Here is a 23,796-nt window from a genome sequence, read left to right as displayed (position 1 = left end):
AACCACTGTCGGAGATGCTCTTCGCCAAATCGGCATCATGGACGTCGATAGGGTCAGTGGCAGCAGTGACCATGTGCACAGCCACGCCAGCGAACGAATTCACACAGAAGACGTGCCACCATAAAACAGAATACGTTCAGGTGGCGTGTGTTGTTTTCTCGCTTAAGTCCTCTCCTTTCGTCGCTCTGCGCAACTGTGTTAATTATGTTGAACCAACTAGCCCACTGCGGAATTTTCCATAATACACAGGACTTCTTTTTGTAATTTTCATCACTACCCGGTAGTACCCCCTGCTTTCTGGCCAGTGATTATAATTCACAGAAGAACCTTTCTTTTTAATTTCTTTACGCAATAGGCTTGCGCGCTTCACAGTAGCACAGAGAAGGGCCTAATAATGTTGATAATTTATGCACGCGTATTTTACTCCACTTTCATCAAAAAGGAACATACTTTTCTGTTTAGCCTATTCATTTGACCCTGGGTTTTATGTAGAAGCAGCGGTGGCGTAGAGTTAGAACATCCGCCTCGCGTGCAAGAGGACCGTGGTTCGTATCCCGGTGCCACGCAATTTTTCACCGGATTAAAAAAAATCCGCGTGTTGATAAAATTGTATAAACAGGCCTGGAGTGTGGCCTGATCCCGGTGACCAGAACCGGTAACGCACTCCCTCACCAGAGTAGGATTGGCCACCCTGGTGCAGTACTTGGCCACAACCTCCTATATGAGCACAACAATCGAACCCCGGCCCCTCAGTACCCAGCAGCTGCGAAGCAACTGACCACGGCCGCGGTAAGACCTGTGACGCAGCAGAGCATGCTAAGAACCCCTGGCTCCGGACAGGCCACCATTGGAATCTGAACCTGGCAACGCTTAACGCTAGAACGTTATGTAGTGAGGCAAGTCTACCAGTGCTATTTGAGGAATTAGAGGGCAGTAAATGGAATATAATAGGGCTCAGTGAAGTTAAAAGGACGAAAGAAGCGTATACAGTGCTAAAAAGCGGGCACGTCCTGTGCTACCGGGGCTTAGCGGAGAGACGAGAACTAGGAGTCGGATTCCTGATTAATAAGGATATAGCTGGTAACATACAGGAATTCTATAGCATTAACGAGAGGGTGGCAGGTCCTGTTGTGAAACTTAACAGGTACAAATTGAAGGTCGTACAGGTCTACGCCCCTACATCCAGTCATGATGACCAGGAAGTCGAAAGCTTCTATGAAGACGTGGAATCGGCCATGAGTAAAGTCAAAACAAAATACACTATACTGATGGGCGACTTCAATGCCAAGGTAGGCAAGAAGCAGGCTGGAGACAAGTTAGTGAGGGAGTATGGCATAGGCTCTAGGAATAGCAGGGGAGAGATATTAGTAGAGTTTCCAACAACATTCGCATGACAATATAATACATCGGTTTCACTAGGACGGTATTTATCACACACACACACTTAAAAAGAACAGCACATAAATAATTTACAACTATACTTGCACCAGAAATAATAAGTTTGGCTAGGTTTATATTTAAGACAAGTGTAGTTCAAGCGCTTCGTCAAAGTTTTCAGCCTCACAAACAAAACTTAGGTAGACTGTTCCAATTCGAAACTGTGTGTGGGAAAAAAACTCTGCTTAAAAGCTTCTGTTTAGGCAAAAGTTGGTTGTAGGGAGTGTTTGTGAGTGTTACGTGTTGGTCTTCTTGCGATGGACATTAAATATGAGGGTACAGATATATTCTTCCAGACAAAATATTATGCAAGAATTTTACTCGACTGATTTTTCTGCGTGCAGGTTGTGTGGGAATGTTATGCGCAACCACGAGCTTAGCTGGAGAATCCAGCCTTTTATATTTATTAAGTATAAATCTGATTGCTTTCCTTTGCAGGCGTTCTAAGCAGTGTATATCTCGTTTTGTGTGGGGATCCCATACAACGGAGGCATACTCCAATTTAGGTCTGACAATGGCATTGTATGCCTGAAGTTTAACATTCACTGTTGCTTTTAAGCTTTCGTTTTCAAAAACATCGCTTCCGAAAAGCTGTTGCGCAAATTGCAGAGATTTGCACCCCCCATGTCATATCACTAGAAAGAGTAATCCCGAAATACTGATATTGAGTTATTGCTTGAATGTGAGAGCCATGGATAGTGTAAGTGAACACGCTAGGATTCGTTTTCCGCGTTAAATTGAATAACACTGTTTTGTCAACGTTTAGTTCCATGTCCCATTCTGCGCACCATCATTCAATGTGGCTGAGAGTTTTCTGTAATTGCTTATGATCTTCATGGCAGGTTATTTCTTTAAACGCAATACAATCGTCCGCAAAAAGTTTAATAGACACTGAGTCAGGCCGGGATTACTTGCACTAAATCATTTACATATATAAGAAATGATAATGGCCCCAAAGCACTCCCTTGGGGAACACCGGATGTAACGCTGAGCATCCTAGATACACTAGATTTGATTTTAACAAAGTCATTTCTATTAGTTAAATGTGCCTCAACCCATTTGATAAGCTACAGCGGCAATCCTAGGTTATTTGATTTTAGATGTAGTTTAAAGTGCGGAACCTTATCAAATGCTTTAGAATAATCCAACAGAAATATATCAATTTGCCCAGAATGATCTAGAGGTGCTAAAAATTCGTGAATAGTTGTTACCAGTTGTGTCGACGTGGACATTCCCTTCCAAAAGCCATGAGGACAACGAGATAAGACGTTATTATCTGCTAAAAAGCACAGGATATTGTGAGCCACAATATGCTCTAGTAACTTGCAACAAACAGATGTTAAAGAAATCGGTCTATAATTAGAAATTATTGACCTATCTCCTTATTTAAAGATGAGGATAACGCGTGCAATTTTTTAGTCGTCCGGAAGTTCGCAACTACGCAAGGATGCATTAAAGAGCTTTGCCAAGAAATCGCTTATCTGTGTAGAATAGCGCTCTAAAAATGTATTTGGAATTTGAACTGGTCCTATACTCTTTCTGGTGCTCAACTTCCTTAACATAATTAACACGCCTTCCCTTGTGACGATAGGAATGTGCATGTCATCAAGCACAGCGGGTTGGGGTCCGTAAGCACTTGACGGAGAGAAAGCGCTCTGCAAATAAATTTTAAAAGCCTGCGATATTATAAAGCCGTCAGTTTCGAATTTCCCGTTCAGTTTAATTTTATTTACCGTTTTATTGCCTTGACCTAGAAATCTCCAAAACTTAGTAGGATCCTCTCTAATGAATGCAGGGAGCGTGACTTGATAGTAATATGTCCGCGCTTCATTTACTTTAGTTGCCAAATTCCTTTTCGGTTCATTAAACTTCATGTTAGGTTCAAGTTCAAAGTTAAAGGCTACACAGCCACCGTAGTCCTCCATAAAAAAGCAACAATATCCCAGTAAAGAAAGGCGTTAGGCAGGGAGATACGATCTCTCCTATGCTATTCACAGCGTGTTTACAGGAGGTATTCAGAGAGCCGGATTGCAAAAAAATTGGGGATAAGAGTTAATAGAGACTACCTTAGTAACTTGCGATTCGCTGATGATATTGCCTTGCTGATATTGCCTCAGGAGACCAATTGAAATGCATGCTCACTGACCTGGAGAGGCAAAGCAGAAGGATGGGTCTGAAAATTAATCTGCAGAAAACTAAAGTAATGTTTAACAGTCTCGGGAAGAGAACAGTAGTTTACGATAGGTAGCGAGGCACTGGAAGTGGTAAGGGAATACATCTACTTAGGGCAGGTAGTGACCACGGATCCAGATCATGAGACTGAAATAATCAGAAGAATAAGAACAGGCTAGGGTGCGTTCGGCAGGCATTCTCAGGTCATGAACAGCAGGTTTCTATTATCCCTCAAGAGAAAAGTGCATAACAGCGGTGTCTTACCAGTACTCACGTAAGGGGCAGAAACCCGGAGGCTTACGAAAGGGGTTCTACTTAAATTGAGGACGACGCAACGAGCTTTGGAAAGAAGAATTATAGGTGTAACGTTAAGGGATAAGAAAAGAGCAGATTGGGTGAGGGAACAAACGCGAGTTAATGACATCTTCGTTGAAATCAAGAAAATGAAATGGGCATGGGCAGGAAATGTAATGAGGAGGGAAGATAACCGATGGTCATTAAGGGTTATGGACTGGATTCCAAGGGAAGGTAAGCGTAGCAGGGGGCGGCAGAAAGTTAGGTGGGAGGATGAAATTAAGAAGTTTGCAGGGACATTAAGGCCACAACTAGTACATGACCCGGGGTAGTTGGAGAAGTATGGCAGAGGCCTTTGCCCTGCAGTGGGCGTAACCAGGCTGATGATTATGATGATATATCGACGCCATAAAACATATTATGAGTGTGATTCTGATCATTGTCCGCATTTTGTGGTGCTTTTGCGTATTGTGGGTGCACGTGTTGCAGGCTTTAGAGTTTGTGAGGTCTCGACGTGTGGCTATTATAGAACGGAGCATTGCAGAAGGTGGGTGCCATTCTCTCCTTGTTGACTTTTTAACGTAATATTTACCCTATGGCACTATCAAATGGTCTTTCATTACACAGCCGAGTAGTAGATGCCGTGCTTCAGTCCCAATTAAAGTTAAGGCATCAGTACTGAGCTTTCCCTCAAGTCTAAATATTTTAAGGCAGTTTGTCGTGTGCGTATCATGGCTACGCACGCTTATATCGCATTCCGTTTCTCTACTACGGGTGCGCTTTAAAACCACAGCGCTGCAGTTTTTGCTTTTCTCTTCTTTCTTCTTCTCCGCCCTTAAACCGGCTCTCTTAACTGTACTACACGCAGAGACAAAGAAACAGCGCGCGCATTAGATCCCATAGATGAGATGAATATTTACAATTATTATTAGAGTTATAATTATATTCGAGTGCTGATTGCCGTGCTATCGTTTGCTAACGAAGCTTTCCCTCAAGTCTAAATATTTTAAGGCAGTTTGTCGTGTGCGTATCATGGCTACGCACGCTTATATCGCATTCCGTTTCTCTACCACGGGTGCGCTTTAAAACCACGGCGCTGCAGTTTTTTGCTTTTCTCTTCTTTCTTCTTCTCCGCCCTTAAACCGGCTCTCTTAACTGTACTACACGCAGAGACAAAGAAACAGCGCGCGCATTAGATCCCATAGATGAGATGAATATTTACAATTATTATTAGAGTTATAATTATATTCGAGTGCTGATTGCCGTGCTATCGTTTGCTAACGAAGCTTTCCCTCAAGTCTAAATATTTTAAGGCAGTTTGTCGTGTGCGTATCATGGCTACGCACGCTTATATCGCATTCCGTTTCTCTACCACGGGTGCGCTTTAAAACCACAGCGCTGCAGTTTTTGCTTTTCTCTTCTTTCTTCTTCTCCGCCCTTAAACTGGCTCTCTTAACTGTACTACACGCAGAGACAAAGAAACAGCGCGCGCATGCGATCCCATAGATGAGATGAATATATATATATATATATATATATATAGAAAACTATCAGTCATAGCTCTCGTAGTATAGCCCTCTGGGCCGTTTCCTTTTTTTTTCGAAAGTAGTCCTATTAGGGTTATTATAATTACACGAAGGTATTTCGCCCTCATCAGCAGCAGTCCTTGGTATAGTTATTCTGGCGGCTAGCTTCCCACGCTATGCGTGCCGCCATCGCACCTGGTTAAGCTTTTCCTAGACGCTAGAGTTATGCTTTGTCCGCGCAACCTTGAGCGATCGGAAAGCGCGTTTCCCCCTCTTGGCCGGCGGAGAGGGGAGGCTTCGTTCCGGCCGCGAAGCTCTCCACATCTCTCTAAGGTGCCTTGTGGATGTCTCGTGCTGAAGATGCCCTCTCGGTGAGCGCATATTTCCCCCCCTCATCTTTTAAGAGGTTCAATACATACAAGCATTTGTCTAGCAAACCAGATTTTTTTTCAAGGGAATTTTCCACGTCTCAGTAATTTCTCTCGTCGTATTCGAGTGCTGATTGCCGTGTTATAGTTTGTTAACGAAGCTTTCCCCTCAAGTCTAAATATTTTAAGGCAGTTTTCCTAGCCTCTAAAGCCGCTCGAGCTCGGTCTTCTCCTCGAGCGGCCATTTTTCCTAGAAAGTATGCCTTCCAACTACTATCGCGGACAACATGAGTCTCTTTCCACGTAAGTGTGAGGCTCGGAGCAGGAGCTGTGGCGCTTGAAAGTAGCCTGGGGCCTGACGAACCAACCGACTGAGCTATCTTTCCGGGCAACATCGAAGGGTCACGAGTTCAAATCACCTGTTATGTTCCTTTTTTTTCCGCCCCTTTTTCTTTCTTTTTTTTTCTTTCTTTTAATGTCTTTTCCTTTATTTTATCACTGTACGGGAACCCTCCTAAAAAAAAAAAATAGAAAGATATATATCTTCAAATATGTATGGCCTCACACTCACATGTGCAGGTCATAAATACCAGGTTCTCTAGCCGAGTGCCATCCATGCGGTATAACCGAGCTCAGATTGGTCCACCTTGACTGACCAAGTAGGGCACCACTGTAGGTTAAATGAGGCGTACAACTCCTGCGGGACCCGCCGTGGTTGCTCAGTGGTTATGGTGTTAGACTGCTGAGCACGAGGTCGCGGGATCGGACCCCGACCACGGCGGCCGCATTTCGATGGGGGCGAAATGCGAAAACACCCGTGTACTTAGAATTAGGTGCACGTTAAAGAACCCCAGGTGGTCGAAATTTTCGGAGTCCTCCACTACGGCGTGCATAATCAGAAAGTGGTTTTGTCACGTAAAACCCCATAAATTAATTTTTAATTTAACTCCTACGGGGACGGTAGAGTATCCGTCTCCAGTGCAAGAGGACCGTGATTCAAATCCCGGCGCCGCGCTATTCTCCACCGGAAAATACAAAAAAAAAACCGTGTGTTGAGAAAATTGCACAAACAGGCCTGGAGTGCGGCCTGATCCCGGTGACCAGAACCGGTAACGCACTCTCTCACCAGAGCAGGATTGGCCACCCTGGTGCAGTACTTGGCCACAACCTCCTATATGAATACAACAATCGAACCCCGGCCCTCAGTCCCCAGCAGCCGCGAAGCAACTGACCACGGCGGCGGTCAGATCTGTGACGCTGCAGAGGGTGCTAAGAATACCTGGCTCCGGACAGGCCGCCATTGGAATCTGAACCTGGCAACGTTTAACGTTAGAACGCTATCTAGTGAGGCGAGTCTAGCAGTGTTATTGGAGGAATTAGAGGGTAGTAAATGGGATATAATAGGGCTCAGTGAGGTTAGGAGGACAAAAGAAGCATATACAGTGCTAAAAAGCGGGCATGTACTGTGTTACCGGGGCTTAGCGGAGAGACGAGAACTAGGAGTCGGATTCCTGATTAATAAGGAAATAGCTGGTAACATACAGGAATTCTATAGCATTAACGAGAGGGTGACATGTCTTGTTGTGAAACTTAATAAGAGGTACAAAATGAAGGTTGTACAGGTCTACGCTCCTACATCTAGTCATGATGACCAGGAAGTCGAAAGCTTTTATGAAGACGTAGAATCGGCGATGGGTAAAGTCAAAACAAAATACACTATACTGATGGGCGACTTCAATGCCAGGGTAGGCAAGAAGCAGGCTGGAGACAAGTCAGTGGGGGAATATGGCATAGGCTCTAGGAATAGCAGAGGAGAATTATTAGTAGAGTTTGCAGAACAGAATAATATGCGTATAATGAATACCTTTTTCCGCAAGCGGGTTAGCCGAAAGTGGACGTGGAGGAGCCCGAATGGTGAGACTAGAAATGAAATCGACTTCATACTCTGCGCGAACCCTGGCATCATTCAAGATGTAGACGTGCTCGGCAAGGTACGCTGCAGTGACCACAGGATGGTAAGAACTCGAATTAGCCTAGACTTGAGGAGGGAACGAAAGAAACTGGTACACAAGAAGCCAATCAATGAGTTAGCGGTAAGAGGGAAACTAGAGGAATTCCGGATCAAACTACAGAACAGGTATTCGGCTTTAACTCAGGAAGAGGACCTTAGTGTTGAAGCAATGAACGACAATCTCATGGGCATCATTAAGGAGTGCGCAATAGAAGTCGGTGGTAACGCCGTTAGACAGGAAACCAGTAAGCTATCGCAGGAGACGAAAGATCTGATCAAGAAACGCCAATGTATGAAAGCCTCTAATCCTACAGCTAGAATAGAACTGGCAGAACTTTCTAAGTTAATCAATAAGCGTAAGACAGCGGACATCAGGAACTATAATATGGATAGAATTGAACAGGCTCTCAGGAACGGAGGAAGCCTAAAAACAGTGAAGAAGAAACTAGGAATAGGCAAGAATCAGATGTGTGCGTTAAGAGACAAAGCCGGCAATATCGTTACTAATATGGACGAGATAGTTCAAGTGGCTGAGGAGTTCTATAGAGATTTATACAGTACCAGTGGCACCCACGACGATAGTGGAAGAGAGAATAGCCTAGAGGAATTCGAAATCCCACAGGTAACGCCAGAAGAAGTAAAGAAAGCCTTAGGAGCTATGCAAAGGGGGAAGGCAGCTGGGGAGGATCAGGTAACAGCAGATTTGTTGAAGGATGGTGGTCAGATTGTTCTAGAGAAACTGGCCACCCTGTATACGCAATGCCTCATAACCTCGAGCGTACCGGAATCTTGGAAGAACGCTAACATAATCCTAATCCATAAGAAAGGGGACGCCAAAGACTTGAAAAATTATAGACCGATCAGCTTACTGTCCGTTGCCTACAAAGTATTTACTAAGGTAATCGCAAATAGAATCAGGAACACCTTAGACTTCTGTCAACCAAAGGACCAGGCAGGATTCCGTAAAGGCTACTCAACAATAGACCATATTCACACTATCAATCAAGTGATAGAGAAATGTGCAGAATATAACCAACCCTTATATATAGCTTTCATTGATTACGAGAAAGCGTTTGATTCAGTCGAAACCTCATCAGTCATGGAGGCATTACGGAATCAGGGTGTAGATGAGCCATATGTAAAAATACTGGAAGATATCTATAGCGGCTCCACAGCCACCGTAGTCCTCCACAAAGAAAGCAACAAAATCCCTATAAAGAAAGGCGTCAGACAGGGAGATACGATATCTCCAATGCTATTCACAGCATGTTTACAGGAGGTATTCAGAGGCCTGGAGTGGGACGAATTGGGGATAAAAGTTGATGGAGAATACCTTAGCAACTTGCGATTCGCTGATGATATTGCCTTGCTTAGTACCTCAGGAGACCAATTGAAATGCATGCTCACTGACCTGGAGAGGCAAAGCAGAAGGGTGGGTCTGAAAATTAATCTGCAGAAAACTAAAGTACTGTTTAACAGTCTCGGAAGAGAACAGCAGTTTACGATAGGTAGCGAAACACTGGAAGTGGTAAGGGAATACATCTACTTAGGGCAGGTAGTGACCACGGATCCGGATCATGAGACTGAAATAACCAGAAGAATAAGAATGGGTTGGGGTGCGTTTGGCAGGCATTCTCAAATCATGAACAGTAGGTTGCCACTATCCCTCAAAAGGAAAGTGTACAACAGCTGTGTGTTACCAGTACTCACATATGGGGCAGAAACCTGGAGGTTTACGAAAAGGGTTCTGCTGAAATTGAGAACGACGCAACGAGCTATGGAAAGAAGAATGATGGGTGTAACGTTAAGGGAAAAGAAAAGAGCAGATTGGGTGAGGCAACAAACGCGGGTAAACGACATCTTAGTTGAAATCAAGAAAAAGAAATGGGCATGGGCCGGACATGTAATGAGGAGGGAAGATAACCGATGGTCACTAAGAGCTACGGACTGGATTCCAAGAGAAGGGAAGCGTAGCAGGGGGCGGCAGAGAGTTAGGTGGGCAGATGACATTAAGACGTTTGCAGGGACAACATGGCCACAATTAGTACATGACCGGGGTAGTTGGATAAGTATGGGAGAGGCCTTTGCCCTGCAGTGGGCGTAACTAGGCTGATGATGATGATGACTGAGCATGTAGACTATGCCCAAGGTGGGTCCGAACTTGGATGACTGAGTCCACTGTCACGCTCTTCTGCGTTGCAGAACGTGGGTGCCAATGTTTCCTTATTGTTGCCAATTTGATGTAATATTTTTCTTACGTTTTAGTGCTCTGCAAAACACAGCTACTAGTTTCATCGGTTTGTAATTAAGTCTAGTTTCTATATTTAAATATTTTGTATAACTTACAAAAACAAATTTCCGAAAAAGAAAGTTCACACGTGACCTGCCTTCTATTGGGTCATTGGGCATGGGAGCCACTGAAGCATCATGGTTCATTCGTGGCCCCTTTACGCTTATGATGTGTGTGCACAGTGCTGCTTACATCTTTAAAAAAGGGACCACCCATAATTGGTCTTGGCATGTTCCTTTAACCACAAATGCTTTCTGAAAGTGTAGCTACTTTTTATTAGTCTTCCTATCTTCCTAACGGCATGTTTTAGAAATGTGCAAACTAGGCCAAACGCGCATGCTCGGTGTTATTGTAGGAACGAGAAAATAAACTTGGACATCCTTTGCAAGAGGCGCAAGTGCTTGCCAATTTCCTGAAAAAAAAAATTGTTCTCGTTCTACACAGCAAGGTAAGGGTCAGGCAGACTTAATTGTGAAAGCGGAGATAGAGAGAGATTCGTTGAAGCCTGCTGACCGCACTAACTGTCTATCGCGTGGATGACAGTTGCATATCGGTCAGTAGTGTGGGGTAGGAGGAGAAGGGATGGAAATATGGCAGATATAGCCGTAAAGCACATTGGTCAAAGAACAAAGCAAACATTGGTGGCATTAAAAAAAAACTAGAGAATTTGGGAGAGAAAACTAAATCATTGGACGAAATTAACTTTATATATTTCAAGTACTCTCAAGGCCAGATGGCATCACGAGAGAAAAAGATAAATATGCAATCTGTTCAAGAAAAGGCATTGTAAACACCAGATTTTAACTTTGTAGAGCCCGGTATAAGAGCCGTGGTGGAAGGAAGGTGGTTCAAGTGAGTTCCAGTGAATAATAGAGGCCTTTATCAAGTCTTATACAGTGGCATGGCATGGCTCTCTGGAATCAAGACTTTATGAATTAAATGATAGGTTGCGATGTGGCAATCTATTTTTGCATGTTATCCCAGACTCACCTGAATCAAGGAGGCTGTCTGAAGCATGTGGTAAGTTTGTTAAGATTTTTCAAGGAACATGTATGGGTTTCCTTTGTAGCAGTTTTCTATGGTGGGTGGATGACTCATTTTATCCTTCCTCTTCATGTAACTCCACCTTGCTGGTTACCACATGATGCTTTCGTTCTTACTGTTCAGTTGAAGAAACGGTTCATTTGCTTCCATATCAATTATATAAACAAAATGGAAGCATGAGAAAACAAGGACGAGGGGAACTTTTAGGTGCTCAAAGCGCAATATAGATACAAACACCGAAAGAGGCAGTTATAGGCATGATAAATGCAAAAATAAGTAGCTTAAATAGGAATAGTTTGTACTTATAAAGTTGGCACGATAAGGGTAGCAGGAAAAACATAGGCAATTTGTCTGATGTTACTCTGGCGTTATCAAGCCGTTTTCAACGATGACAGCTGAGTGGGAAAAGCATGTGGTCCTGATAAATGAACACCTGAATACCGTCTCTATGCGGCAATGCGCCATTTGAGCAAGATTTTCAGACACTTCCATCTCAAAGAGAAATCCATGATCAATAAATGGTGCAGGAAGTCACTACGACGATTTTCTTTCACAATGAGTTGGCCCTAGGATATGAAACTTAGTGGTGCATGCATGCATCCAGTTTGTCTCTTCATTAAAATGGGTTAGTCTTCATTGACCTTTAGAGCATGTATACCTGGATGTAACTGGAACGGTGTCATATGACACCAACTCAGCACTGCCATGATGCTACACCGTTGAATGGTAGATTAGCAACAGCGCGATGCTCACCTGTCTCTGAGACGCATCACCGCCGGTTAATCTGTAAAACAAGCCCAACACACGTACGGAACAGCACACAGTCCCATTTATGCCTGTGGGCCTCAATTGTGCTGTGCAAATACCATGCGAGAAATGTGAAACTACAACAGATCGTGAAACCAGCTCCCTCTATCGTAATATGTTAGAAAAGGACTTCTCAGTATTAGAGTGCAGAGCATGAACACTTTTTTAGGAGAAGGCTTCTGTTCATTTGCAAATTATGCGGAAGAGGTTCATAACCTCTTGAGAACTTCTCTACGCAATACTCGCGTTTCTTTACGAGTCTACCACGGTACTGACAAAAACAGGATAAGTGTAGTACTACAGACGAGTGGCCCCTGCGAAGCCTAAAGGTACAGCAACAATAGGTATCTAAATTGCATTTTTCTTTATGATCGATCAGATTCTCTTAAACTGAAGCACTAGTGCATCTACAACATACCCACAGAACTGCAACTGTTCAATCATAGTACCAATAACATTTCTGTTATTTGAGTGCCCGAATGAATTGCTAAGGTTAGATGGAAACTGATGGACTGGATACAAAAAAATGGCTGTACGTTCGACTACTCTGCACGTACACTGTAAACACAAATGAGCCCATATGGGCGTTTTAACAGTTGATATGCCATTTTTCCCCCCTAGCTTAAAATGAGTACTCCCACGAGAAGAAGTAAAATAAGCTAGAACCATTATTATACCCCCGACCCCATTTGAAGGGGCATGGCGGTTGTAAAAGGGGGGTTTTCAAGGAATAACGGTGGCGTAGGGGAAATTGAGACGAGCCAAACAGAGAAAAGAATAACTCAGCCATGACCAACAAGGCAGTCAGCCGCAGCGACAATTTCAGTAGGATTATTTCTGCAGTCAGATTCGAAATATCCCGCGCAATGTGTGTCGGCGCTGTTTTTCTGTTCGGAGTAGCCGCGCCTTGGTGCTGCAGAGGATGCCGAAGTCGGAACTACGCGCGGAGGAACACCAGCCTTCGGAGCGCGCGCGCGCGCGTTGAAAGCTGCGATCGAGCAGCCATTTGCCAGCGACGGCACATTCTTCTACCGTGGTTGATGTTTCTCACTGCTTTGAACCCCCAAGACTCCATGGTAAGTGACTTTGAACGATTATTACATGTTCTATGAGTGTGCATGTGTTCTAAGTGAGGAGACGCGCTGATATGACTTGTTGAAGGTCTCTATGCAACATGGCGCGACAGTTGGCCGTCCAGAACCATTTTGTATGATCACTGTGTTTCTTCGAGCTTTGTCGTAATCGAGGCGACTTGAGTGCTCAGAGTCAAGCGAGTGTACTTAAAAATTAGGATTTTATATAATGAGAGACTTTGCCGCGTCTTTAATTGGGCGGATGTGAGCATTCGACATGATCGCCGAAGCGCAAGCCACTACCATAATAGTTACGTGCAGTGCGAGGTGAGCTAAGCTTCGCCGCCTAACCGCGGCCTGAAAATGTGGCGGCTCGTTAAGGGCTTACTGCGGTGCGCGTGTGTGAGTGTTTGTACAGCGATCATTTGACCGAGAACCGGCGGCGCTTCTTTGTGCGCGGTATCTGCTAGCTGGCGCGTACGTGGCGCCAATCCCCTAGCTCGTGCGATTGTGTGCAGTAGGTCGCCCACTTAGCGCGCATTGTGCAGATTTGCCAGTACGCTCCTTTCTATCGTCTGGGTCTCTTCGCGCCCACGTCGTTGATTGTGCAGGCAGTGCGCGACTGCGGCACGTAGCATGTAGAGCCTGCGCCCGTCGACTTTGGTCTACGTGCGTGAAATGTCGGCGGCGCGTTTGTGGTATTAAAAGCGTGTGGTGAGCTTCCAACGGCACTACGGGTCAATGCCGCATGAGCTGCCGGTCAGAGTATAAGAACCTCTTTATTGTTAGCGTACTGCTTGGCGGTAACAGGTGTCCTGCTTGGGTTCAGATTACTGGATACGCCGCCACTTGAACCTCGGCGGCCGGAGCAGGTGATTACCAGCGGCGCCGGCACCTCGGCGGGCAGAAAACGGTGCCCGTGCCGTGACGAGATATATCAATTTACGCGATAGCATTGCCGATGATAGGTCATACGGGCGCGTCGCTCCATGCCTGTGTTCTTTGCTGAGGCCGCCACTACGCCTGCGGTGCACTTACTACGTTATATATATATAGTCGATGCTTGTGCAATGTTGTTATTCAACAGCTGGCGCTGTGCTCTGGATACCTGAACTTGTTTAATGTTTAATTACTTTGCTGCTGTGCCATTGCGTATTGGGTACAGATATTTAGTATTGAATTCTAGGTGCCAAATTCACACAAAGAAGTTGCGCTTTTCAACTCAGGATCATATCACACATCACAGCGTCATCCTATATTGCACGAGTATTAATAACAAAATTTCTGTTGCTGGTGAAAAAAAAAAAGACAGACCGATCAACCTGTAACCTGTATCTGTGAGAAAAATGTGCTTCAAGTCCGCCATTGTCTATAAAAAAAGGTACTACCTTGGTATTCAATGTCAGTAACACTCATAAGTTATGCATCCTTTTGTGTGAAATAATTTGTCTTAGAAGCCATTCATTGTAAGGGATCAGTAAACATCTCGTAGCTTAAGTAGTACATATGTGCATGAGTTGGGCAAAGGTATTGGTTTGTAAAGAGCAAAGCCATTAAGGTATAAAATATTGGCAAGCTTAGTTTATTAATAGGCTGACGAATATACAAAACCTAATGTAGCAGCAGATGTTCTTCAAGATAAGCTTGTGACCAGCTTTTTTGTGTTCTGTGTGATCACTGTAGTGTCAAATCTTTCATTTTTATTTCAGGACTGCGGCTGCGGTCGTTTCATTGCCAACTGTGAGGATGAAGCAGCTTCATGGCCGGAGATCGGGCGCCTCCCATCAGTTTCCCTTTTCAGCAATAGAGGCCTTGGTATGCTCTTACCTAAAGTTTGCTTTTTTACCCTGTATGTTTTGAGCGCAATGGCTAGTTTAGCGGCATTACTTAGAGTGATTGGTGTGACACCTGTTCCATAGGAGGTATGCAGGTTATCCCACGTAACTTTAGCAAACCTTCAAAAATATGAATATGCCACCTAGCTGCACAGAACCTATGTAATGTTGTTTCCTGTCTCTTGGAAATACTTGGATTTGCTGCATTTTGCCTAATTACCTAATTAGTCTTAATCAATTAATCAACTTCTCAAATGTAATTAGATAAAAAGTCTCAATTATAAAATTGTAGAGCAACGTGAAAATTTCCCAGTACAGCTATCTGTGGCTCAATATGTGCTACATGATGTGTTTTTAGAGCATGAAAGAAGCCTGAGAATCTTGCAAAGTGCCTTGAGTATGTTTCTGTGTGACAGCGCCTGTGTTGTGTTCTTCCTTCAGTCCTCGTCTTTTGCGCTGTACTAACAGTCGACCTCGAGTGGCCATTCCCGTGGCAGTCTTGCATGTATTGAGTGCTTGCCCTGTATAGGCATGTGTGTTTCCAGTAAGAAAAAAATACTGAAGGAGCCCAACGTGATGTATTTCAGGACAAGTGTATGGTGTAAATTACTATGTGACAATAAAATAAACTGAAACAAGACTTCACAGTATCGGTATGCAGGTGTGTGCATCAGCATAATGATGAAAACCTCATGCAAGTTTAGAAAAATATTCATTAAGTTAGTTTCTGTCATTCTTCACTGTCACATTATTATTGCAAAAATGTGCTCTCTAGTATTGCACGATTAAAAACGCAGTTCAAACACATCATTTGCTGGAACCTTGACATTCATAGCAACATAGAGAGGAATGGTTAAAAGTTTGCTTTGCTTCTCTGACCTTCATTTTAGGTCCTTCTCATGTTTGCTAAGCTTCTTAAACTATCATAGACCCCTTCCAGGGTTTACAGGCAGCTTGAGCACATTGTGCCAGATTGTGGAGAAGCTGCAGAGGTCGCAGTGTGTATAGTGGTGTCCGGTAAATGCAAGTTTATTGCAAGATGCATTATGCTCAGTACAAATTATATTAAGTTATAATTTTAGCAAAAATCTCTGTTTTCCAGATATATATCAATGTGTCTCCAAAGAACTGCACTTTTTAAAAGAGTTGCTCATTCTCTGTCTACTGTTCGGTGTTGTTAAATGCATGTATGTTGGACAGCATAGTGCTTGGCCTTCAGCTGAAGGTAGTAGTGTAGGTAGTAGGTAGTAGTGTAGAAAGTGGTAGCAGTAGTAGCTTTATGCATGTGCATAAAGCTGCAGTAAGCCAAATGTGAAAAGATAAGGGCTAATACGATACAGCCATGTAGCAAAATTTACACAAGCAAACTGTTTGATGCAATCCCTAGGAAAGTAAGCAAAAATATAAGAATGTGCTTATATGATAAACAGTACCTATGTTTCAGGCGCATGGCCTTCTACCACCATATTCCATAACAGTTCATTATTTAACACTTTAAAACTACTTGCCCTGTTTATGTCTAACTGCTCTAAATTCGAAAATTTTCATTGATTGCACTATGAAGGTTTTAGCCGTGGCTTAAGTTACTGCCAGAATTAAATTTATAGTTGTGGCCGTCCTATGTGTGATAACAAAAAGCCATTTTGGAACCAGGTGACTGTTATGCAGTATGCTATGTGTGCGTATTAGAACAGCCACTTATATTTTCATTGTAACCATGTATAAAGTATGTATGTACACATCTCGAAGCCATAGACTGTGTACTCTTAATTGGAGGTGTTATTGTGTGGAGTAGGTTTTTTTGTAAGCATTGTCTAGAATTTGCACTACATTAAGGTGTAGTGAAGCCAAGCGAAAGATATTGACAAAATGGCTAAAGTACATTCTTAAGAGTATTAAGCGCACTTAGATGACTTTACAGCATGTAGTAAAACAAGAATGGGAACTGAAGTGCTTAATTTTTGTTCATTATTACCATATGGCACCAACATGCAATGAAGACAAAAGAGGAAGAGAAGTGAAGTGCACTAAAGGGCAACTCGCTCCTGATGGGAGCTGCATTCACATCTGCATGATGCATGCAATCTTTGAGTTATAGCAGCAGCTAACCACCTGTTCACATTGTTGCACATTTGTATTGTTTATGTACTAAGTCTGGCCCTGGAAGTGTTAAGCAGTGCCACTTGTGGCATTGGTGCTGCATGCAAGACATCCTTCTAACCACAGGTGTTATGTATTATGTAAACCTAAGTTCTTTTAAATTCATGTAACCCACAAAGATTCCATTTGAAAGGATGTGCCATATTTGCCACCATTGCCATGAGTAGCATTGGCTGACAGTCACAGGGCGAGACGTTAACCTTGCTCAGCTATTATGCAAAACTATTTTACATACAAATGTGGTAATTAGTATACATGCCGAAAGCCTCACAGAATAAAATTTTTTATTCGCATCTTACAACGATTGTTATTTTGCTTTAACTCAGGAGGCCTTTCTACCTGCGTTGCATCCTGTGGCTGGACCACTCCAACGATCTCGGCAGAATCGTTACACAGGTGTGTTCTTTTGTGATTCTCAGTACTGATATTTTCTAGTTTACGTTCAATGTAAATGCACAGATCAAATGAAAAACAGGTTAAAAGATGAGCTCACAGGCACTGTATCCAAATGTTTGTTAGGAAGGAAAATCTTTTTTACAAGTTGTCGTTATAGCAACACAAGAGAGTGTGCACATCACACCACCAGTACGTAGCAAGGAACAGCATTATACCGTAGAAGAAGCCAAAACATCAGGCGAAAACCTGTACTAAACTAGGGACTGTATTAAGACCTTTTCGAGGCTTAAACTATTTCTTGGGTTACTCTGTCTAATTGCTTGAACTGAAGTGACGTGTCCTGCAAAACAGTTTGCATTCGCATTTGATACAATCTGCAGCAAAATATGAACAAAGGGCTGCAATACTCTAAGGGCCTACTATTGAAGTTGCAACCAGTCTTCCCAGTGTACTGCAGCCTCAGGAACATGAAAAGTGGTACACTGCACCACATGCGCACACAACAAATTTTAATCCATGGGCATCTGTGCACTGTGCTTGTGCAGGACTGCGCAACTGGCTGTTTATTCGTGACTGAAACAGCTACGTACATCAAGACTGTATTGGGAAGCCACCATCTTTTTCAGTCAGTGTAACAGTCCATAAACATATGGATTTTCATGAGCATTTTGTCTGCCACACTTTTCTTTGTCGTTTTTTTTTGCACTCCAGCTTTGATGGCTGCAAGACACTTCAGGCTGGCTGAAGAGACAGTGGTAGCCTAGTAGGTGGCCTCACAAAGTCGTTATTTTGATTTTTAAGAGCCGACTTGCTTTGGACAATGCTGAATAACACATCAAAAGGCACGGGATTATTGACAACGTTAGAATGACCTTGAAAGAAGTTTAAGGCTTCTTTTTAACTCTGATCTGTCTGCTGAGACCAAATCATGTCAGCGTTTAATGAAGCAATGTTCAGGTTGGAAAGCTGCAAGGCTCTGTGGGTACTCAAACACCATCATTGCTTCATATAGCTGAAGTTGCTGTGACATCAAGGCAGAAGCAAATGACATGGCAAAGGAAAGGTTGGTCGACAAAGGACTCATTGGCAATTATGTAGGTTCAAGGGCTATTGCACTGAGTAAGAAAATGTGTTCCTGATACAGCGTGAACAGTGTTAATGCTGAAGAACAAACTGGCACCATCTCCCCAGTCCTACACAAGCACGTGCATAGAAAGGGATGCCTGTTGGCCTTGAGGGCCACCACTGGAGGGGTCACCTGCTATCGCTATGACATAGAATGTGACATCAGATGACCATAGTTCACACCTTTGCTGCAGCTCGCTGGCTGGGCAATTGAAGCCTTGATTGTAAGGATGAAAAGTTTCAATCACAAGGTGGCAATTTAGTTGCCAACTCTTACAGCATGGTTCACTACTCAGTGCTGCAGTGCTGGACGTATTTGACCAAGCCTGGTGCGAGTTCTCATGAGTACCCATGTTCAAGCTGCCGCTAGATACTTAGTTGATAAAGTCACTGAAAATGAAATTTGGTCATCAAAAGAGTCATGAAAACGATGCACACAAGGCTTGTAGCGTGCTTACTTGGTATAACCTCAGTCAAGACACCCTGTGTAGAGATGCTGGCAAAAGTGCAGCAGAAGTGTGGATTGAGGAGACAAAAATATAAGCTGTTCAAGTTCCACATATAACAAACTGATAATAAATCGCCGTTCAGCAAGAACTCCGGCAAAAGGGGCAAGCTGCACTCCCCACAACGAATGCTATAAAAACAGTACTGTTATTGCAGCAAAATTGCCTATAGCTCTTTTGATAGCTTGATAGCTGGTAGCTGGTAGCTACTTGATGGTAGCACTTGATAGCTGGTATCACACAATGTTTTCTATGCCACGGAAATATTCCAGCACGTGGGGGCCACAATTCTCCTAGAGGCCAATACAGACACAGGTTGCCAGCAAGCATGGACCAGAGATTTTTCCGTTCGCATTGATGTAGTCTACCACATTTTGTTTTCTTGGGTGCACAGTCACACTGGGGTAACAATTTTCTGCCTGAATATTCATCGCAGGGAGCACTGCAGCCAGCTAAAGCGAGTTTTTTGTTCACACCTTGCCACAGATGCGGCAAGATGTAGACTTGACCCATTTTTCTAGGCACATTTGTTGGGTTCAAGAAAGAACACAGAGTAGCTTAAGAACTTTATTCCTTCTAGATTTAAGGCATGGGGCCAGGTATTAACCATTGTTTTAAGAATTTTACCAAACCGGGAAAGATTCTTTCTTGAAAGTCTTCTCATATCAGCTTGATATATTCCCTGGCTTAGTATGGGTGCATGTGCTGTGGCTTTGTTTTAGTCTGTTTAAAAGGTCGTTTTCCTTTTGAGTGTTCCAGTCGCAAAGAAATCACAAATATATTTTGATTTCAGGAACCCTTGTGACATTACACAATTCCTTTACATGTTGCAACCAAGCTTATTTTTTAAACGCATGCCTTTCTTTCAGCATGAAAAAAACATCTTAGATGAAACAAGGCAAAAATGGCTGCTTATGCATTTGTACGATATTCCAACTGAGAGGGGTGAAAAGTAATAAAATGTTCTACTTTCATAATTTTTCTACCATGTGTACAACATTTCTTAATAGGCATGAAGCAAATTCACTTTTATCACTAGCCTACTACAGAAACAAAAAATGACAAACTGAGCTTTTAAGGGGGCCCTCAGAAGGGCCCAGTCCGTGCGTCTTCTTTTCTAGCGCCATGGCTGTGAGCGCAGCTGAGCACATCTGCAGCCTGCACACCCTGTTCTAGAGGTGATCTGCTGCGTGTGGAAAGACTAGACGTGCTGATATGGCGTGGTATTATGTGCACAGTCTTCCCACGTGTTTAGTACACGGGGTTGCATAATCTGTAGTTTCAGAGATGCATTGAAGTTTGAGACAGACAAAGCATTCGCCTCCACTGCCAGCACTTTTCATGATAGTGTCGTTCCACTGTGTGTGGCAGTATCAAAGAGGACAGAGTGGATGCGAAAGCAAGGCTGGGTTTGCTTCATGCTACCTATGTGAAGGTATCGTTAACACACCGTGAAACCGTATCTTTGGTCGCTGACTCTCAAATTCAAAATTTTTTTCTCATTCAGATTTGTGTTTTCTGACTGCGGCCCTTTCCGTGGGAAAACAATCCATTTGCAAATGTACTTATTTGACTAAATGGTCGAATCTGAGTACAACAAACCAAATTGCTGATTTTAGTGCATTCGTTATGTTGGGGTTCCTTTGTATATGACTCCAGAAAAAGCCGACCATTGTCTGCTCACACTCCGCCGCGCCCACCCATATAGGAATAAACTTAATTTTGGTTGGCCACGATGCTTATTGATGTAGTAGCTGTCGTGTGTCCACCCATACACATTTTGTTGGCTTCCCGAAAACCTCAAAGAACAGCTGTATTTTGCTTATGTGCATGCACTAATCAAATAAGTACATGTTTGCTAGAATCCCCATAATATTGAGCCAGCTGGTCTGCTTGAAAATGTTCAAAATATGGCAGTTAGATTTGTAATAGGAAGTCATACTAAAAGGCTTTGTATTACTGAGAGTAAGGGTAAGCTGCAATGGTAGGATTTAAAAGACTGGGGAATCTCTTCAGTTAAAATTATTTCAAGCATATGCTGTTCCAAACATGTAGAGATAGAGAAATTCATATCAGGCTATCATCATACCTCACAAGAAAGAGATTACACTAAAATGGTGTATTAATTTCCTTTGCTTATAGGTGATGCCTCACATTGTTTTTTCCTTGGACCAAAGGGACTGCAAGGTTTTTCAGCCTGCAATTGTTTGCATAGTTTTCAAAGATAATTCCCTCCCTGCTTTGTGTGCTTGATTTGAATGTAAGTTACATTACACAGAATGTATACCCCCCCCTGCAATGCCAGTAGGTACTAAATGAATAACCACGAAAGGATTTTGGAGCGAGCAAAAATGGCATGTGCAATAGATATGCGTAGATGTCCCGTTGGTGTTGCTGTCAAACAAGAAATTGGGATATCGAGGAACTGAGCAAAGTAACTACATGTGTGCTTGCCAAACTATAGCTGTCATTTACACCTTGATTGTGACTTAGCTACCAAAAGAAGTTTTTTTGTCTTGTTCTTTTTCTGTTAAAATGTACTTTTTTCTCTGTCTACTTTCGTTTGGGTTTTCGTAGCTGTATCGTGCACATGTGACCAATAATGCCGTGTGGAAGTTAGTGGTTGTTGGTATTTCTCACTGCCTGTCGTTTGTTCAATGTGTGTACTAAAGTCAATAGAGCACCAACCAGTATAAACCAGTGTGTTGAATTTGTTTTCTTGTTTTAGTACAAATGATCTGACTGGTTATGTGCCCAAATAAACAATTAGATTACGAAAACAAATTTCATCAGAACATGTCATGCATTTTACTTATAATTACCCTATTTCAACTGCAGAACCCACATATTAAGGCATGTAGATTTAAGTAGAACAAGTCTTTTTGCAATCCTTAGTTCTGAATAGGTGAGAGCAGTGCTAATGACACAAAGTGAGTCCACATAGATAAATGCCATGGTGCACTGTGCACTGACTAATAATTGATGTGTTTTTGCAACAGACAAGCAAATAAATATCCAGTAATGCCTTGTCAAAGGCACGAAAACACATAAAGAGGCAGGGGGTGGTCAGATACAAATGTGCCGTGGTTTCAGGTTTGTTAACAAGCATACCACTTTTCTGTAACTTCAGAGAACAGGTGCTGCACTGACACATTAATTTTTTTTCTTGTTGTTATTTTGTGGGATTTGATTAGTTTCTGGGTTAATGGTTGGTGCTTTCGCTAACATGTTGCACTTATGAAATTTGGGCTGTCATCTGCACTGTTTACAGTGTATGTACTCTTATGGTCACATTATAGTGGTGCTTAATCGTGAAGACTCTCATTCAAATATAAGCTTGTCTGGTCTACATATGCTTTCCTTCATGCCAAAGGAATAAGATATACTATGTTTGTGTCAGAAGGAAAGAAACTGAGACTGGTGTCTATTATTGCACATAAATCTATGCTTAGTTGCGTTAACATTTTTGCATAATTTCAACAACTTATTTAGTGCATTTCTGTAACATTCACACTCTTTCTTATCCACTTAGGTGTAAGGAATAAAGGCAAAAAAGTAAAGCATTGCAGTGGATTTAACTTAATGCTCTTGATTCTTGTTACCTTCTTGATAGCTTTTCTATTTGGAAGAGCATATGTACAAAAGCATGTTTTGACCAAATAGGCTGCTGTTTGGGAGGCTTTGCAAGCACCACTATAACTTGACAAAAGCAGTGTGTGGCCATTTGGTTATATAAATTCTGGTGTAATGACACCACAAAAAGTAAACAAAGATATGTACGCACATGACACAAGCACCGGATCTCACTTCAAGCTTCGAAATAAGGAAACAGGCAATATTTAATAACAGGTGGAGACATGATGTGATGATGATTCTACGGCGCGAGGCTAGAGAGGATAAGTTTTTTCGGGCTTTTAATGCTGAGATGCTTGAATTGCACGAATAAGTTGACAGAATAAATCGTGTCGCGCGGTTCTGAACCAACTCGAGGGCGATAATAAGGTTATTGTGGTGGGGGTCAAAAATATAATCGGCGTACTCCAGTTTTGGCCGCACAAAGGGATGTTACCGGCATGTTCGCAAGCACGGACGGATTCACTGGCTTAATGAGGCAGGCTTAAACTAGGTTCAAAAGAAGAGGTAATGAGGAACGGTGGCACTTCACAAAGCGAGGATATAAACGTAATGCGCAAAATTCAACGCAATGATGTAGTAAAGGGCACGTACAAACGCCGTGTAAATAGCGCTTGTCCGTGTCCCTTACTAGGTCATTGTGTTGAATTCCGCGCACTAAACTTATTTCCTCGCAGTATGAACCAACTCGTCCAAGAAGATGTACTACATTTCATTCGCAAAGTCATGCGTTTTTTGCAACCTTCTTGAAGTGAGCCATCTTGAAGGCAACCTTTTTGAAGATCTTGTGCGTTGCACTTGCTGGATGGCAATCAAAAATGCCTTTTGCTCTCGCCTTGTCGGTTCCGGCATCCGAGGGCGTAGCACGACGTCACAATGAACTTCTTGTCCCTAAAAAATTTCATCTGGTCCGCTGACGCATTCGATCAATCACCTTGCGCGTGGAGCAATTCCTTCTACAGCCCCGCCCGGGCCCTTATTTCTGGCCGTGGCCCGGCCCGAGTCCGATAGTGATATGCGGCAGCCTGCGTGAGCACGACTCGGCAGTTTTGAACCTGACCCGTACCCGGCTCGGGCCTGGAAAACTTGGGCTCGGCCAGGCACGGTTCGGCCCGTTAG

The 23,796-nt window shown here is 43.1% G+C and overlaps 2 long non-coding RNA genes across 3 annotated transcripts; one reads left to right on the top strand and one right to left on the bottom strand.

Moving 5' to 3' along the window:
* Positions 1 to 6,242: 6,242 nt before the first annotated feature.
* LOC140216485 (uncharacterized) lies at positions 6,243 to 7,786 on the bottom strand. The gene is made up of 2 exons (XR_011893173.1): positions 6,358 to 7,786; positions 6,243 to 6,282 (listed from the first exon to the last, which is right to left on the bottom strand). It is a non-coding gene; the product is annotated as an uncharacterized lncRNA (long non-coding RNA).
* A 6,940-nt stretch (positions 7,787 to 14,726) lies between these two features.
* On the top strand, positions 14,727 to 21,322 carry LOC129384296 (uncharacterized). Of its 2 annotated transcripts, none has more exons than XR_008612027.2 (3): positions 14,727 to 14,837; positions 17,344 to 17,413; positions 21,187 to 21,322. It is a non-coding gene; the product is annotated as an uncharacterized lncRNA (long non-coding RNA). The 2 variants fall into 2 exon arrangements; XR_008612028.1 differs by lacking the exon at positions 21,187 to 21,322 and adding an exon at positions 19,914 to 20,065.
* The last annotated feature ends 2,474 nt before the right edge of the window (positions 21,323 to 23,796 follow it).

Source organism: Dermacentor andersoni, chromosome 3, assembly GCF_023375885.2.
Source record: "Dermacentor andersoni chromosome 3, qqDerAnde1_hic_scaffold, whole genome shotgun sequence".
Taxonomy (NCBI): Eukaryota; Metazoa; Arthropoda; class Arachnida; order Ixodida; family Ixodidae; genus Dermacentor; species Dermacentor andersoni.
The sequence above is the reverse complement of the archived record's forward strand: the minus strand, read 5'-3'. Positions and strand labels throughout refer to the sequence as shown.